The 18,190-nt window shown below is 41.6% G+C and overlaps 1 protein-coding gene across 1 annotated transcript in view; it reads right to left on the bottom strand.

The window, feature by feature from the left end:
* mmp17a (matrix metallopeptidase 17a) overlaps positions 1–18,190 on the bottom strand; it is a 382,482-nt gene that overhangs the window by 257,629 nt on the left and 106,663 nt on the right. The gene's annotated exons all lie outside the window — the stretch shown is intronic.

Here is an 18,190-nt window from a genome sequence, read left to right as displayed (position 1 = left end):
GTCAAAATGTTTTAGTATGACTTTGAAGCCGCACAGCTTGATGGATTGTCAGCCCATTATGGCTACTGTAGTCAGAGATACAAGTATTACTATGGTGTGTGTATGAGGACCGCGAAATGGCACCCATTAGCATATTATCTGCCGTTTTGTTTCACAATATTAAGCAAATTCAACCTTTCTTACCTTCTGGTACCTGCTGATGTGTATTTGAGTTCTGCATAATTCCTGAAAATTTGCGCAGGTCAGCCACTGTAGTCTGTGCAGAGGCCATTATCAATAAGATTCTTCTTTTTCACTATCTTCTTGTTATGGAACATTCCCCCGCTGTTGTTGTCATTTTTAATATAAAGTACCATAAAGTTCTCACTTATAACTCACTATTGAAGCATTAAAAACTACCAGTGTCGTGGGTTTACATAATTCACCCACAACATTTTAATTATTGGAGAGTTCCTGTCGGACGTTTTTTCACGGGACACATTTGTTGCACTAGTGAGCCATGGATGCTCCATTGTTGATTTAAGTAAGGTCTGAATGTCATTAAAACAGTTAGCGCCATCTTTTGACTCTTCTTCAACTCCTGTCCTTAAACGCTACACCGCTACAACAAAGAAGACGCTGTCGAAGGTCAGCCAAATAAATAAGAGCGCCCACAAAACGGCGCATCCTGAAGCGACTGTCAGAAAGCGACCTAAAGATGATGTGCAAAACATCATCTATGCAACATTTTGAGCAAAGAACCACCATTACATGTTATGTAGACCACAAGGTAGTGGTTTCAATTTGGACAAAAAAATTTAAATATGACCCCTTTAATGTGCTTTATAATCCGGTGCCCTTTTTGTATGAATAAAGATCTGACTAGACCCGCTCATCGACAGTGCACCTTATAATCCGGTGCGCTCTATGGTCCAGAAAATACGGCAATTTAGCGGTAGAATAATTGCTCCTATTGACTGCATTGCTAGCAAACTAGAACGAGCCAAGTTTAATATGTTAGAATGAAACAAAAACAAAAACAAAAAAACATTTTGTCATCTTGTCTCTCATAATAATTGTGAACGATAGGCACAATTTTCAAAAAGGTTCAGTTCCCCTTTAAGATACTAAGAAATACAGTTTAATTGGCGTAATGGAGGTAATTATCATTAGCTTAGATGAGAAGCTCCACACTGGGTGTGGAAAGACATAATTTTCTGCTAGTGGATTTGTGGTTAGAATGTCCGCCCTGAGATGGGTAGGTTGTGAGTTCAAACCGCAGCCGAGTCATACCAAAAACTATAACAAGGGGACCCATTACCTCCCTGCTTGGCACTCAGCATCAAGGTTTGGAATTGTGGGTTGAATCACCAAAATGACTCCCGAGCGCGGCCACTGCTACTGCTGACTGCTCCCCTCACCTCCCAGGGGGTGGAACAAGGGGATGGGTCAAATGCAGAGAGAAATTTCACCACACCTAGTGTGTGTGTGACTCCTAATGGTACCTTAACTTTAGCCGGGGGACTGAAAATAAATACAGCATCAACAAGAGGAGATTGCCTTTGTGATCGGCAATAAAAGGCATTAATCAGCGTTGATAACACACATTTTTACAAAAATCAGCCAATTGATCTACATATGGCAGCACGGTGGGACAGGGGTTAGTGCGTCTGCCTCACAATACGAGGCAGACGTCTTATCTATGTTGGCCCTGTGATGAGGTGGCCACTTGTCCAGGGTGTACCCCGTCTTCCGCCCGATTGTAGCTGAGGTAGGCACCAGTGCCCTCCGCGACCTCAAAGGGAATAAGCGGTAGAACATGGATGGATGATCTGCATCATCATCGCAGGGCCAACACAGATAGACAACATTCACACTCACATTCACACACTAGAGACCATTTAGTGTTGCCAATCAACCTATCCCCAGGTGTATGTCTTTGGAGGTGGGAGGGGCCTATACCCAGGTGCATGTCTTTGGAAGTGGGAGGGGCCTATACCCACGTGCATGTCTTTGGAAGTGGGAGGGGCCTATCCCCAGGAGCATGTCTTTGGAAGTGGGAGGGGCCTATCCCCGAGAGCATGTCTTTGGAGGTGGGAGGGGCCTATCCCCAGATGCATGTCTTTGGAAGTGGGAGGGGCCTATCCCCAGGTGCATGTCTTTGGTGGTGGGAGGGGCCTATCCCTAGATGCATGTCTTTGGAAGTGGGAGGGGCCTATCCATAGGTGCATGTCTTTGGCAGTGGGAGGGGCCTATACCCAGATGCATGTCTTTTGGAGGTGGGAGGGGCCTATCCCCAGGGGCATGTCTTTGGAAGTGGGAGGGGCCTATCCCCAGGTGCATGTCTTTGGTGGTGGGAGGGGCCTATCCCCAGGTGCATGTCTTTGGAGGTGGGAGGGGCCTATACCCAGATGCATGTCTTTGGAGGTGGGAGGGGCCTATCCCCAGGTGCATGTCTTTGGAAGTGGGAGGGGCCTATCCCCAGGTGCATGTCTTTGGTGGTGAGAGGGTCTTATCCCCAGGTGCATGTCTTTGGAAGTGGGAGGGGCCTATCCCCAGGTGCATGTCTTTGGAGGTGGGAGGAAGCCGGAGTACCCGGAGGGAACCCACGCAGTCACGGGGAGAACATGCAAACTCCACACAGAAGGATCCCGAGCCCGGGATTGAACCCAGGACTACTACCCAGGACCTTCGTATTGTGAGGCAGATACACTAACCCCTCTCCCACTGTGCTGCCCGGATGATCTGCATATATTGTTTTTTTCCCCCATCACTTATCACAAGCACAAACCGAAAGGACAGCGAAAAGAGAATTGTAAAATAACCACTGCCAATGTAATTCTTGTAGGAAAATAAGGAAAATTCAACATCTTGGAAAGACAGATGGTGAGTTAAATAGTATCCAGATTATGCTTTGTTACAAACTATCTTTGAGCTTTTAAAGCTTTTTTGGCACATTTCTAAATTGTAAATACATGTTGAGCAGATATTGCTGTAAGAGAGACTTATTTAAATCCACAAACAATAATGGACAGGACTGAAATAGATGCGATGGCAGAAGTATCATTCTTTGAAGCAGCTGTCCTTATTGTGAGGAACTGTTTTCCGAAAAGTATTCCACTAGGATGATACACTCCAACCAGCAACGGCAGCTTGTGTGCTTAAGTGAAAAGCACAAGAGAAATAAACACGAAACCCCAAAAGATCAGTCGGAAAATACACAATTTCCTGAAGAAATGGAACATTCGGGCTCACCTGTGCAAGGTGAAAGAACAAGATAGAGGAATGAGCGTTACTAACACATTTGTACACAAAACAAGGCTGAGGTTGCGTTATTATCCTTTCTCTTACTTTATGTTCCAGTTTTATCACGTGCTGTAAACTACTTTGACAAGTTTCTTCTATAAAAATATGATACTGATGTTAATGCAGTGAGTCAGTGTGTGTGAGTAGATGATGGTATGCTCTGATGTCAGGCATCCACTTCTGAAGGAAAATAATCTTACCCTTACCTCTACTGACCTTTTTTGAAATATTGCCTTCAGCCAATATTGATGTTTGTGGCTTTAGGGGAATATCCAAATAGTGGATGAAGGTTGGTTGGAACGTACAGTACATTACTTTCCCGCACAATGTCGGGTTACAAAAATAACACAACTGGCACTTGCATAATGCACAAGTGCAAGGGTCACTAAGCAAATGTTGTCCTATATGTATATTGACCCAGGGTTCAAGAAATTATTTGAGTAGTTTACGTTTTGACAGAGCAATAGATCCGATCAGAAAATCCACTGACCAAGCCTTCCCACAGTATTAGGGATGGATACTTTTCCCATTTGAATCGATACAGTACCAATACCCAGTACCGGGGAATTGATAGCGGTACTCAGCAATACCAATTTTCCGTACTTTTGTGTGTGTTCATATGGTAAATTTGTTTAACAATAAAAACTTTTTGTTTTAAATATTTCACACTGAGCTATTAATAAAAACTGTGATGGCCAATTGTTTTACAGTATATCGATTTATTCGTCATATGCTGATAGGTTTGTGTCATTTGCACATTTTACCGTATATTTCGGACCATACGGCGCACCGGATTATAAGGTGTACTGCTGATAAATGGCCTATTTTTTTTCTTTTCTTAATATCCTGGACAGGTCGCCACCTCATCGCAGCTTTTTTTAATATATAAGGCATTAAAGGAGTCTTTTTTTTTTCTAAATGGAAAACACTTCCTTGTGGTCTACATAACATGCAATGGTGGTTCTTTGGTCAAAATGTTGAATAAATTATTTTTTACACATCATCTTCAAGTCGCTTTCTGACAGTCGCTTCAAGATGCACCGTTTTGTAGGCGGTCTTAATTACGTGGCTCACCTTTGACTGTGTCTTCTCCCCGTCATCTTTGTTGTAGCGGTGTAGCGTGCAAGGACGGGAGTGGAAAAAGTGTCAGAAGATGGAGCTAACTGTTTTAATAACATTTACAGTTTACTTAAATCGAAAACGGAGCAGCATCTCCTCATCCGCCGGAAATGTGTACCGTGAAAAACCATCCGACCGGAACTCTCTAATAACTAAAGTTCCTTGAGTGAATAACGTAAACTCACTACAACGGTATGTTTTAGCGCTTTCATGGCAGATGTAAGTAAGAACTTTACACTACTTTGTATTAGAAATGACAATAGCAAAGGATGATTGTCCCATAACAAGAAGAAAAAGAAAAAGAAGAAGCTCATCGACAATGGTGTCAACACGGACTACGAAGGCGGACAATTTTTCAGGACTTATGCAAATCCCAAATACAGATCAGCAGGTACCAAAAGGTAAGAAAAGTTGCTCTTGCATATTATTGCGAAAACAAAACACCAGATAATACGTCTTACCTTATACACACCATAATAATACTTGTATGTTGAAGCACAGTACAATCCATCAAGCGGTGCGGCTTCATAGCTTGCCAAAGTCGTACTAAAACTGTCATATATTGTGATCATGTTTTGTTTAGTTATGTTCTGTTTGGTTAAAACGCCATTAGTTCCTGTTTTTACACGTCCTTGTTTGTTTTGTCACCATGACGACAAATTAGTATCACCTGCCTCATTCATGTGACTCACGCACATGTTTCAATCATTTCATTATTATTTAAACCTGGTTTTTCTGTTGGTCGTCCTGGCGGCATCACTCTGCTTCATGCCATATTTACTGTTTCATGCTTAGTTCACGCTGCTTGTTTCATGCCATTTCATAGTTCATGCTGCTCTGCTCACATAACCGTAAGTGTTTTCGTTTCATGCCCATAGTTCTGCCTTAGTGGTAGTTTTTTGTTTCCTTAGCCAAATTTGTGTCTCCGCCTTGTGTGCGCCTTTTGTTTACACTTTTTAGAGTAAGAATTAAATGTATTTACCTTCACGCTGTGTCCGGGTCCATTCTTTTGCATCTCAGGAAAACAATCCACGCAGAAAACTGCCTCAAAGTCCACTGTTTGACAAAAACATGTTGATAGATTTTTGAGCGCTGTGTGTAATGTTTTAGATTTTCAATGAAATGTATACAATCTTGGTGTTGTTTACTTGACTCATACTGCAGGCTACACGTATCGCTTGTGTGTGACTGCTGTTATATTGCAGTCTACATGTATCTCCTATGTTTGACTGCCATCTATTGGTCACACCATGTCCCAAATAAAATAGTTTCGAGGTTGGTAAGCAAACCAGAATTATTATGTATATTAGGCGTACTGGCTTAAAAGGGAAACTGTTGAGTTTTGAGGAAAAACAATAATTTTAGGTGTGCCTTACAGTCCAAAAAATATGGTATATAGTATATTTTGCAAGCAGTTGCTTATTCCAAGACAAGACACCAGTAGTGTATAGGCTACAATCCGTATTATTTCATGCACTAAATTAGTCCGATTTCTAAAATTGATCCGCTCTAAAAACAAGCAACCCACAGAAACACCTTAATCCGATTGTGTTCGGTTTTTGAAAAATTGGACTAACACACCTGGATTACGCGATTAAAATCCAGATCTATCGAATGGGTGTGTGCCGCTGGAGGGGACCCTTCGTACCGCCCATGAATCAGTCCCAAGTCATGGGATATAACCCAGAAGTAGGTACCATTCTATAAAAACATAGCAACAATTATAATTAAGAGGAGATTTTATTTAAGAAGGTAGCTAAGGAAATGGAGAATTTCGTCTTAATTCGGACTCCCGAACAAAATACGAATGAGATGAACAGGAATGAAGCAGGTATATTAAAGGCAAATAATCAAGTGTACACAAACCTCTTCACACTGCATTTGTGCACTCCAAACTTGTAGGAACTTTCCCATTTGTAAATAAAGTTTCCCCTGTGTTTCCACCAAAAACTACCCGGGTAGATATACTTATTCAGGAACTTTTGGGAGTTCCTCCAAGCTTGGTGGGACTTGTTGAAGCTACTCTGAAACTTTTCAGGGGAAAGGTGCGCTTTCTAATGCTGATTGGTTGAACACCGTTGAGAGCATTCCTAAAACTTATCTTTCGAACACAAGAGACCATGTCTTTGCGGAGTAAACTTATGCAAAGACAACTTGTTCATATCCTATTTCTTGTGGATTTCTATTACAACAAACTTGACAACAGAGAGAAATAATACTGAAAGGAACTTTGGACTGATAGCAACTTTTGTGGGGCATCTTTGTGCTGAGGAATGCTGATCAGTGGAAATATCTTGGAGTGTTTTTAGTCAGCCGTAGTTTTAAACTCTATCCATGCAGTTTAAGGTTGTTTATTATTTTTGGGACGGCGTGGCGCAGTGGGAGAGTGGCCGTGCGCAACCCGAGGGGCCCTGGTTCAAATCCCACCTAGTACCAACCTCGTCACGTCCGTTGTGTCCTGAGCAAGACACTTCACCCTTGCTCCTGATGGGTGCTGGTTGGCGCCTTGTATGGCAGCTCCCTCCATCTGTGTGTGAATGAGTGTGTGAATGGGTAAATGTGGAAGTAGTGTCAAAGCGCTTTGAGTACCTTGAAGGTAGAAAAGCGCTATACAAGTACAACCCATTTATTTTTACATACACCACTTTATTACGCAAAGCTACGAGAAGTGTTCAGACTCTTTTAAACGTATTTGCTGAGGAGTATGAAGCCGGACTCAGAGCAACGATCTCAGCTGCTTCCTACTCTGACTTTGCTGGACAAATTTGAAAGAAAGGAGGCAGCACAAAGGTAAAGTCAGACAAAATTCTGACTTTTTATGAACAATTTGGTACACTTTATTTTTGAATAATATAGTTTTTTTATGTTATGGCTTTGTATTTAATTTACTTACTTTTTAATTAAATAATTGTGACCTAATATTGTCCGTTTATCTACATGGTATCAGAATAGAAATATACTAAACCACTCCTACAGACATCATCAGCCTGATTTGTATAAACTATCCCGGACTGTGAAATGTGGTGGAAACACAAACCACACACTTCAAGGAACTAGAAGTTCCTGAAGTTTTGGTGGAAAAGGGCCTATTAACTCTATATTTCTCACAACTGGCAAGATAGTCCAGAGCAATAGCCACCTTCATCTGGAACAGTGTCAGTTAAGGCACGAACGGTCTTTTCCTTCGAATTTTAACCTTCCATCAATCCCCGGAGCCTTATGAATCAACTTCGAGATATTCTAAAGTTTTGTTTCTACGATTTTGCGTCCGGAAATTCATTACAAAAGTTTTTAAGGTCTTTCTTTGCTTCAGACCTGCATCCATTCTGAGACCTTCTTGTTCGTAGCGCAATCTAAGAACATTTCTTGATGCTGTCTGCTATTTAACATCAGCATAGCCCTTAGAGATGTAATTCTTCTAATCCGTGCCAATATTACAGCGGAAATCAAGCACAACAGAGCTATCCTGGTAACTTGTAAGGGGCCGCAGATGCCTGGTACGACGTCATGGGTCAACCGGAAAAGCAATACATTAATGTGCGCTAAAAAGAAAAAAGCGCCCCCCAGTGCACAAGAGGCACATGGCGTATGATTAGGGGTGTAACGGTACACACAAATTTCGGTTCGATACAGTAAGAAAACAACAAAATATAATTTTTTGGGGTTATTTATTTACCAAATTTGTAAACAATGGCTTTATCCTTTTAACATTGGGAACACTATAATAATTCTGCCCACATTAATCCACATTAAACTGCCTCAAATTGTTGCTCAGATTAAATAAAATGACAAAACTTTTCTATTACATATAAAAAGTACAACATTAAACAGTTTCAAGTCAACTCATCATGCTTAATTTATCACAGCATTTGGGAAGCCTATAGTTGATTTTTATTATGTAAATGTTATATTTTTATCAACATGTGATAGCAGGGACCCTGCCATTCAAAGCTTTTCTGTCAGTAAAACACACACACACACACACACACACACACACACACACACACACACACACACACACACACACACCGCAAAATGAGCTAACGTTACGCTAAAAGCTAATTAGCTTTCACCTCAAGCCAGAACTGCGAGCGAGCTGAGCTGCAGTTTAAGTTTCTAGAAGGTCAACGGGCTCATAGTGATGTTAGTAGTAGTTGACTGGGAGATGTTTATTATAATTTGGGGAGAGTACCTGCTAAACATGTATCTGCTCGACGCTGAAGCATTTACTACATGTGCTCTGAATACGCACTGCTGATTGGCTGTTACCGCTCTGAATACGCACTGCTGATTGGCTGTTACCGCTCTGAATACGCACTGCTGATTGGCTGTGTGGGTGGGACAATGCTGGGTGCTGAGACATAGGCAGAGAAGCAAAGCAGCTTGTTAAAACTTTAGCTTAGAAACTCGTTCGGTAGAATAGAATAGATCTTTATTGTCATTGCACAAGTACAACGAGATTGATTTTTTGATACAAGTCCCGCTAAGAGCAGACATACGTTACAGGGAGACAAGACGGGACCGCCAACGGATCAGCCATTTTAACGGCGCTCCTTAAAAAGGTGAGAAAAGGGTAACATTGGGTGAGAGACTTAGACTTAGACAAACTTTAATGATCCTCAAGGGAAATTGTTCAACACAGTAGCTCAGTTACAATGATGGAAAGTGTAAGGATGGAAAGGACAATGCAGGTATAAATAGACTAGGTATAGCAATGTAAAATATAACATATCTGCGAATATATACAATATATACTTAATATGTGTACAGTATATTATATATACAGATATAATATGTCTATAACATATATACAATATATACCAAATGCTATGTACACTATCACAGTATATTTGGCAGCCCCAGCATAAAAAAGAGAGTAAATCCAGCAGAAAATAGAGTATAGACATTAACAACAAAGAGAAGTAGCTGACATAGAAGGTGTCAGGTAATAGGCGGATATTATCTGTTGCTGTATGGGGAGTAAATATACAGCTGGATGGAGTGTGGAATGAAGGAGTTCTTGAATCGCACAGTGCTGGAAGGAAGCTGAAGGAGCATGTTGGAGTATGAACTCCGCTGTCCCTCAATTGTCTGGTGGAGTGGGTGGGCAGGATTATCCATGATAGCCAGCAGTTTGTCCAGTGTCCTCTTGTCCCTCACTGATACAAACTCCTCCAACTGCGAGCCAATAGTTTAGCCGGCTTTCCGGATCAGTTTATCAATCCGGTTTGAGTCCCTTTTGCTGGTGCTGCTCCCCCAACAAACCACAGCGAAGGGAAGGGCACTGGCCACAACAGACTGATAGAAGATCTCCAACAGCTTGCTGCACACATTAAAGGACCTAAGCTTCCTCAGGAAAAAGAGTCTGCTTATTCCCTTCTTGTAAACAGCATTGCAGTTGTCCTTCCAGTCCAGTCTGCTGTTCAAATGAACTCCCAGGTACTTATACTGCCCCACTACTGCTACCTCCCGGCCCTGGATCTTGATGGGCTCCATCGGGGTCATACTATTCCTGAAGTCGATGACCAGCTCCTTGGTCTTGTCCCCGTTAAGGACCAGATGGTTCGCCTGAGACCAGGGGCGGAGCTAGAAGGGAGGCCAGGGTAGCACTGGACCCCCCTGAAATCTGATTGGACCCCCCAGGTGCCACCCCAGATGATTGACATATCGCGGCACCGCACGTCTTGTCGGAAGGAGCCAGTTGCATTTTTAAATCAGTGAAGCCTGTTGACTGCTAAGTCCCTCCCGTACAGTAGTTGGCGCTATATACCACAAAGCCTTGCGAGCCACGTTCATTAGGGGAGAAGAAGAATCGCCACTGAAGAAGAGGAAGATTTAAATTGGAGTCGCTTATCGTTGCTGGAGAACGGAGAGCCTGAGATCGACGAAGTTCCAAAGAAAAAGAAGGATAACCTTCTCGTCGTAAAGTTTTACGGTGGTGTCCTAATGAGTCACTGTTTAAAATAACTTTTGAAGATAGAAGTTTTTTTTTTCTACAAGCAGACAGCCACGGCATCAAGCAAACGTTAATGTTACATCTCATGGCGTCTTGCTTCCAACAGCCGCTAACGTCTCGTTTAATTCATTTGGGTCGCTATTTATATTTACGTGTTTCTCCAATGATTCTAGAGCAGTGGTTCTCAAATGGGGGTACGCGTACCCCTGGGGGTACTTGAAGGTATGCCAAAGGGTACTTGAGGTTTTTCAAAAATTTTCTAAGAATAGCAACAATTCAAAATCCTTTATGAATATATTTATTGAATAATACTTCAACAAAATATGAATGTAAGTTCATAAACTGTGAAAAGAAATGCAACAATACAATATTCAGTGTTGACAGCTACATTTTTTGTGGACATGTTACATAAATATTGATGTTAAAGATTTATTTTATTTTGTGAAAAAATGTTTAGAATTAAGTTGATGAATCCAGATGGATCTCTATTACAATCCCCAAAGAGGGCACTTTAAGGTGATGATTACTTCTATGTGTAGAAATATTTATTTATAATTGAACACTTGTTTATTTTTCAACAAGTTTTTAGTTATTTTTATATCTTTTTTTCCCCCAAAGAGTTCAAGAAAAGCCACTACAAATGAGCAATATTTTGCACTCTTATACAATTTAATGAATCAGAAACTGATGACATAGTGCTGTATTTTACTTCTGTATCTATTTTTTTTTAACCAAAAAGGCTTTGCTCTGATTAGGGGGTACTTGAATTAAAAAAATGTTCACAGGGGGTACATCACTAAAAAAAGGTTGAGAACCACTGTTCTAGAGGAATGAACCTAGCGGAGAATCAGCCAGCCAGCTAGCTGTTTCATGCTCTGTTGTAACGTAACGTTCACATGGTAGTTAGCCTGCTGTCAACTAACTGAAAAGTCTGAATATTAAACTTAGGTCTACAGTGGTTTATTTGCCCAGACATGTTTTAGGCTTGAAGTGGAGATTTAATGACACCGTGTGATTGTAAGTGATGCCTGGAGTAACGTTAACAAGACTGGCTTATTTTTTCATAGGGTCAGTTGAGAATGAAAAGGCAGGGGGAGAAGATTTATGACCTCTTTTGAAAAAGAAGCAAGTCAGGGTCAGGAAAATATGAGGCAGGATTCAGGTCTGCCAGCAGTCCTGGCAGCTCCCATCCTGGGACGAGTCAGGAGGGGAGAGAATGTGATGCACACAGCCCATCATCACCAGTTCAGAGCATAGAAGCAGTCACATGCTCGCTTAAGTAATTTTAAGTTACAGGGTTCCTACGTTAGTATGGAAAGTTTGGAATTTCTACATTTCCAGGTCTGTAGTAATATGGAAGATGGAAACAATTGTATGGAAATATATTTATACTTATCTGGGTTATCTTAAGATTTGTGGGTTAATTATTTTGCATACACTACCTATCTACAATCTTCTGGAAATAATTTGGTGACTTAATGGCATACAAATTCAATAATGATAACAAATGATTTCCATGATGAATTGCATCATTTATTCACATGATATACTCATCTCAAATGTCACAAATTATTGGATTCTTTTTTAGATTATTTTTTTTACTGAGAAGTCTGCGAATTAGGGTCTGGAAATTTCAAATGTGTAGGAACCCCTAAGTTTATTTTTAGATGTTCTGAAGTGTTGGTTACTGATGTGTGTTGTTTTTTGATGGTGGTTGTATGTTAATTTTGCTTACACTAATATTTTCATTTTTATACAATGTAGTTCCATTAGACACAGAAGAAAAAGATGGCAGCTCCCTTCCTGGGACTAGTCGGGAGAGAGAACTCACAACACAGCACAGCCCATCTTCACCAGGTCAGAGCATGGACAGAAACAGTCACATGCTCAGTTCAGTAATTAAGTTGCCAAGTTGTGTTTTACATTTTCTGCATTGTTAATAAACTACAAATTATATATACATACATCTCATCTCCTGTGTGCTTAGTATGTACATTTCAACATTTGCCGCTCCAATTGCAATTGATAAGTCAAGAAAAAAATTAATTGTTATAGTCTGTGGACCCCCTGAAATAGCCTTGGCCACCCCAAGGATAAAAGTCTAGCTCCGCCACTGCCTGAGACCACTCCACAAAGTCAGCAATCAGTGTCCTATACTCCAATTCCTGTCCCTCTCTGACACACCCGAACACAGCAGAGTCGTCAGAATATTTCTGCAGGTGGCAGAACCTGGAACTGTACTGGAAGTCTGAGGTGTACAGGGTGAACAGGAAAGGAGACAGGACAGTCCCCTGTGGAGCACCTACACCACTGACCACAGTATCTGACAGGGAGCTTCCCAGTCGCACAAACTAGGGCCTGTCAGACAAGTAATCAGTGATCCAGGAGACAATGGATGAACTGACACACATTCTGAGCAACTTGTCGCTCATCAGATTTGGCTGAATGGTGTTAAAGGCACTGGAGAAATCAAAGAACATGATCCACACAGTGCCTTTCCCACCATCCAGGTGAGAGTGACAATGATGCGGCAGGTAAATAACAGCATCATCCACTCCTACATGGGACTGATTTTCAAACTGTAGAGGATCCAGGGAAGGAGCCACCAGGGGTCTCAGCTGTTCCAGTAGAAGTCTTTCGAGGACCTTCATGACCTGGGACATCAGGGCAACAGCTCTGAAGTCGTTCAAGCCCGATGGGATGGGCTTCTTGGGCACCAGCACTATGCAGGATGTTTTCCATAGCACTGGTATCCGTTCTAACTTCAGACTCAGGTTGAAGATGAAATGGAGGATCACAGTCAGCTGAGCAGCACAAGTCTTCAGTACCCAGGGCTTGACTCGGTCAGGGCCTGCTGACTTGGCTGGATTGACTCTCTCCAGCTGTCGTCTGACGTGTCCTGGTGTCAGGCACACCGGGCTGGCTTTCTCAGTGGGGGAGAGGGGAACAGCAGTGGCAGGTATCAGAGAAGGAGTTTGTGTAGAGATGTTCAGGGGAGGTGTGAAGACAGGAGTAGTGGGGGGTGGGCCAGGAATGGGTGCATTGCTAAATCTGTTGAAGAACAAATTCAGCTCGTTAGCTCTGTCTGCACCCCCATCCAGCAGTTTGGCTTTGTTGTTAAAGCCTGTGATGGCTTTCATGCCTTTCCACACATCACAAATGTTGTCCTGCTGGAGTTTAGCCTCTAGCTTCCTCCTGTAGGCATCTTTCCCTTCTTGCAACTGGACTTTAAGCTGCCACTGTATCCTCCTCAACTCGTCCCGGTCACCACATCTGAAGGCTAGCTTCTTTTTATTCAGCAGCACCTTTAGCTGGCTGGTGATCCGGGGCTTGTTATTTGGGTAGCAATGGACAGTTTTTGAGAGAAGGGGGAGTAAAAAAATATCAGTCCAAGGTTAGACTTCAGGAGGGGTCCGGACTAAGTCCAAGGAAAAAAAACCTCACATAGCATGGCACACATTTAGACATGGTACGTTTATCACACCACTTGCAACAGAGGGAGGGGGTGGGTTTGAGGAGACTCTCTGCCGCTGTATAACGCTGCTAGCCATCCACAGCCCCAGAGGAATTAAGCAGTGGTGAAGGCGTTGATTTCAAGGGTGGGGGTCATGTGTGTGCGTATATACCCAAATAACTTTGGGAGAGATGATGAATGTTTTTGTATGCCTGAGGCCGATAAAGTTCAGCTACAGGTGTTGTTGACAAAAAGGAAGGTCAAAAGCGTAAATAAAAACATTCTGTTATGTATAAATTGTCCATGGAGGAGGATAAGGCACACTTCAGAAGATTTACTTAACATTAAACTTACGTTTATTTCTTTTTTGCTCACAATTTTCATTTCAGGGACAAAAGCAGTAAAGGTCAACAACTCTCAGAAGCGTTTCTTGTGCAGTTAGTATACTTTGGTATGATCTTTGGAGTCGTTTAGTGCATATGTGGTGCCAACACCTTGGGATGTGCTGCGGGCACTTCTTCAGTAAAACCATCCTCGTTGCAAACAAAATAAGTAAAGTACAGGAAATATGTTGTTTTGGCCCTGATCCCACATGTACATGTAGTTGTTTGCTGTTGAAACTGAAGGCACGACTCAAACAGCATATGTTGACTCCTGAGGTCACACTTAATCAGAATCGCTTCGTGTGTGTGTGTGTGTGTGTGTGTGTGTGTGTGTGTGTGTGTGTGTGTGGGACAATTACACTTGCAAGTATGATGAGTGTGGGTGGGAAGAACGAATTGAAAAAGAGAGAGAAAGAGAAAACCCATTTGTAATCAAACTTGAGTTTTATAGCGCTTTGCAGGATACCGAAAGTGAAAGTGTGACTAGTTTGAAAGGATAAAGGGTTTCATACTATAACGACTAAAGTCAGTATCATCACCGCTTCTAATCATTCCTATTTATTTAAATATACAAATATTACCGATAACATTGGTCACTCTCTTTTATCGGTCTCATTGTCCTCCTCGGATTCTATAACGCTTTCATTGTTCTTCATCACACTCGGCGTCTGCCAGGGGAACAAAGAAACGGACTGAGAATGTTCCTGACAAAAAATAATGAAAGATATTTGTCTGGAGGAGATGCAAACAATTCTTTTTGAAAAAAAAAAAAAAATGTTCCGCGCAGTGACTGATTTTGTAATTAACATTCATCTCATGGCTGTAAACAACAACCCAAAATGAATAGTAAATTAACTCCACGGCTGCTGTATGTGAAAATATGCAACAATATGTGGTCCTTGAACGCACCGTAACAACACATCCGTCCCGTACAGCATAGAAAGATCACTCTGTTCTAAGGCTATGGCTACACCCGGATAACCCCTTACACAAATAATTATTTAGCCTAAGCCCCGTTTCGCCCACACTAAACCATCGTTTAAAGTTCCCCTCCTTGGATAATTTTTTACACGGGTAAGTGCGCCGTGTATTTTATGAATATCTGGCTCTTAGCTTTGTATGGACTCATTGATCATTTACAAAGTGAGTTATGAGTGGAAGTGACGCAAGAAAGACCGCGGCTCACTCAGGAAGTGACATCAACAAGAAGGCGCCACAGCCAGCTTCATAATTAAACAGTTTCGTAACTCGGAGCTAACCACTGGAAATATGGAGGAGAGTCACCCAGACATGCCGTGTTCTCCTTCCGTCTGTACAGACGCTTGTGGCAATCACACATGAATACCTTAATAGAAAGCGATTGCAGTTATTTGGGATACAACACATCCCAGACGGCAAGAGAACTTTTGAATGTCTGGGTCAGCTGTGTTACTACTTACCGAAAAACTTTGTCCATTTGTCGAAGGAGAGACAACGAGAATGCAGGCTCCCATGGATGTGATTAAAAAAAGGTAGCGTGTGTTGCGATCCACTGCTCGGATCTACACATATTATTAGTTATTTTTCCATTGTGGTATCACTCTCCGTTAAGTGACTGTTTATTTCCTGTTTAGCCTGTCACCATGGTTACTCATCAGTCCACCTGCTACACCCAGTCCACACACACCTGTTTTTGCTAATCACCCTCCTATATAAGCAAACCTGCTTTGTTCATTCTTGCGAGCTCTTACGCTACGCACATTGTTATTAGCACTCATGCTAAATGTTTTATTTATTCCTTTTTGTGTGCCCATGCGCCAGTTTAATTTCCTATTTTTGTATTTCCTAGTTCTCATACTAGCGTCTTTGGTTTGCCTTTTTGTTAGCTACAGCATTTTTGTTTCTTAGCCTGTTTTTGTTACTTAATACATTTTATTATATCTTACCTTTTTCTGTGTTCGAGTCTATGCATCCCTGGAGGGACATTCCCGGCAGCGCTTTGCCGACCAGTCTTCACAGTGTGCTTTGTATTACCTGGCTGTCGAGGGAAAACTACGGAAAACATTCATTTGCTTTTGGACTGGCAAAGCAGACTGTATCAGTTATTGTCCGCCATGTATGTCTAGGTCCATAGTAAAGTCAGCAAAACGAAGGGACAATAAAAGTGAAGGCAAAAGAGTTAGGAGTGTCCTGACCAGATACAGTGGGGCAAAAAAGTATTTAGTCAGCCACCGATTGTGCAAGTTCTCCCACTTAAAATGATAACAAAGGTCTGTAATTTTCATCATAGGTACACTTCAACTGTGAGAGACAGAATGATAAATAAATGATAAATGGGTTGTACTTGTATAGCGCTTTTCTACATTCAAGGTACTCAAAGCGCTTTGACACTACTTCCACATTTACCCATTTACACACACATTCACACACAGATGGAGGGAGCTGCCATGCAAGGCGCCAACCAGCACCCATCAGGAGCAAGGGTGAAGTGTCTTGCTCAGGACACAACGGACGTGACGAGGTTGGTTCTAGGTGGGATTTGAACCAGTGACCCTCGGTTAGCGCACGGCCACTCTCCCACTGTGCCACGCCGTCCCTGTGAAATGTGAAAACAAATCCAGGAATTCACATTGTAGGAATTTTAAAAAATGTATTTGTAAATTATGGTGGAAAATAAGTATTTGGTCAACCATTCAAAGCTCTCACTGATGGAAGGGGGTTTTGGCTCAAAATCTCACGATACATGGCCCCATTCATTCTTTCCTTAACACGGATCAATCGTCCTGTGCCCTTAGCAGAAAAACAGCCCCAAAGCATGATGTTTCCACCCCCATGCTTCACAGTAGGTGTGGTGTTCTTGGGATGCAACACGGCATTCTTCTTCCTCCAAACACGACGAGTTGAGTTTATACCAAAATGGATACATGGATGATACATCAGAGAATTGGGAGAATGTCATCTGGTCAGATGAAACCAAAATAGAGCTTTTTTCCTCAGTTCCCAAACATTTATGGAGTGTTGTTAAAAGAAAAGGTGATGTAACACAGTGGTGAACATGTCCTTTCTCAACTACTTTGGCACGTATTGCAGCCATGAAATTCTAAGGTAATTATTATTTGCAAAAAATATATGAATTTTATGAGTTTGAACATCAAATATATTGTCTTTGTGGTGCATTCAATTGAATATGGGTTGAAAAGGATTTGCAAATCATTGTATTCCGTTTATATTTACATCTAACACCATTTCCCTACTCATATGGAAATGGGGTTTGTAAATAGTTTTTGACCTGAACATCTCCTGCTGTTTTTGCATTCTGGGGTCAAGACCAACAGTATTGTGAAATGTTATAAGTTTTGCTACAGCGGAATGTAAAAGTCTCAAATGAATGCTGACAATATTGACGTTTCAGGGCAATATTTAATGGCACAATATCTCGACCAGCAAAATGTGTTATTGGCCCAGGCCTACTTATTCCCCCAGTGAAGAGTAGCATTTCTCCCGCTCGGCTCAATGTTTTGCGTGCTGGAATAAGTTTGCTGTGCTTCTCCTTTTTGTTGCAACGGGTTATATTGTGATATGGGATTTTTGTGAAATGAGGGCAAAGGGGGAAATTATGGAAATTTACGCTCTAGAAAGAGGAGAAAAAACTTCATCCACAAGAAAAAACTTAAACTAATCAATAAAATTGACATCTCAGTCAGGCCTCGCAAATAAACCAAAAGGTCACATGATGCAGCATGATTGTTGTCAGATAAGGAATGGGCAATAGGCTTAATGTTCCGACTTCAGAATTTTGCCAGTCATTTACAAATATATATATATATATATATATATATGTATATGTCTTGATTGGATTATCCAGAGAATAGTGCTCGACACCGTGGTAGAGCGCAATATGTATGTGTGAGAAAAATCACAAGACTACTTCATCTCTACAGAACTGTTTGATGATATATATATATATATATATATACATACACAAAAATATACACACACACACACAAACACACA

The sequence above is a fragment of the Nerophis ophidion genome, linkage group LG17 (assembly GCF_033978795.1).
Source record: "Nerophis ophidion isolate RoL-2023_Sa linkage group LG17, RoL_Noph_v1.0, whole genome shotgun sequence".
NCBI lineage: Eukaryota > Metazoa > Chordata > Actinopteri > Syngnathiformes > Syngnathidae > Nerophis > Nerophis ophidion.
This window is presented reverse-complemented; position numbering and strand designations above follow the sequence as displayed.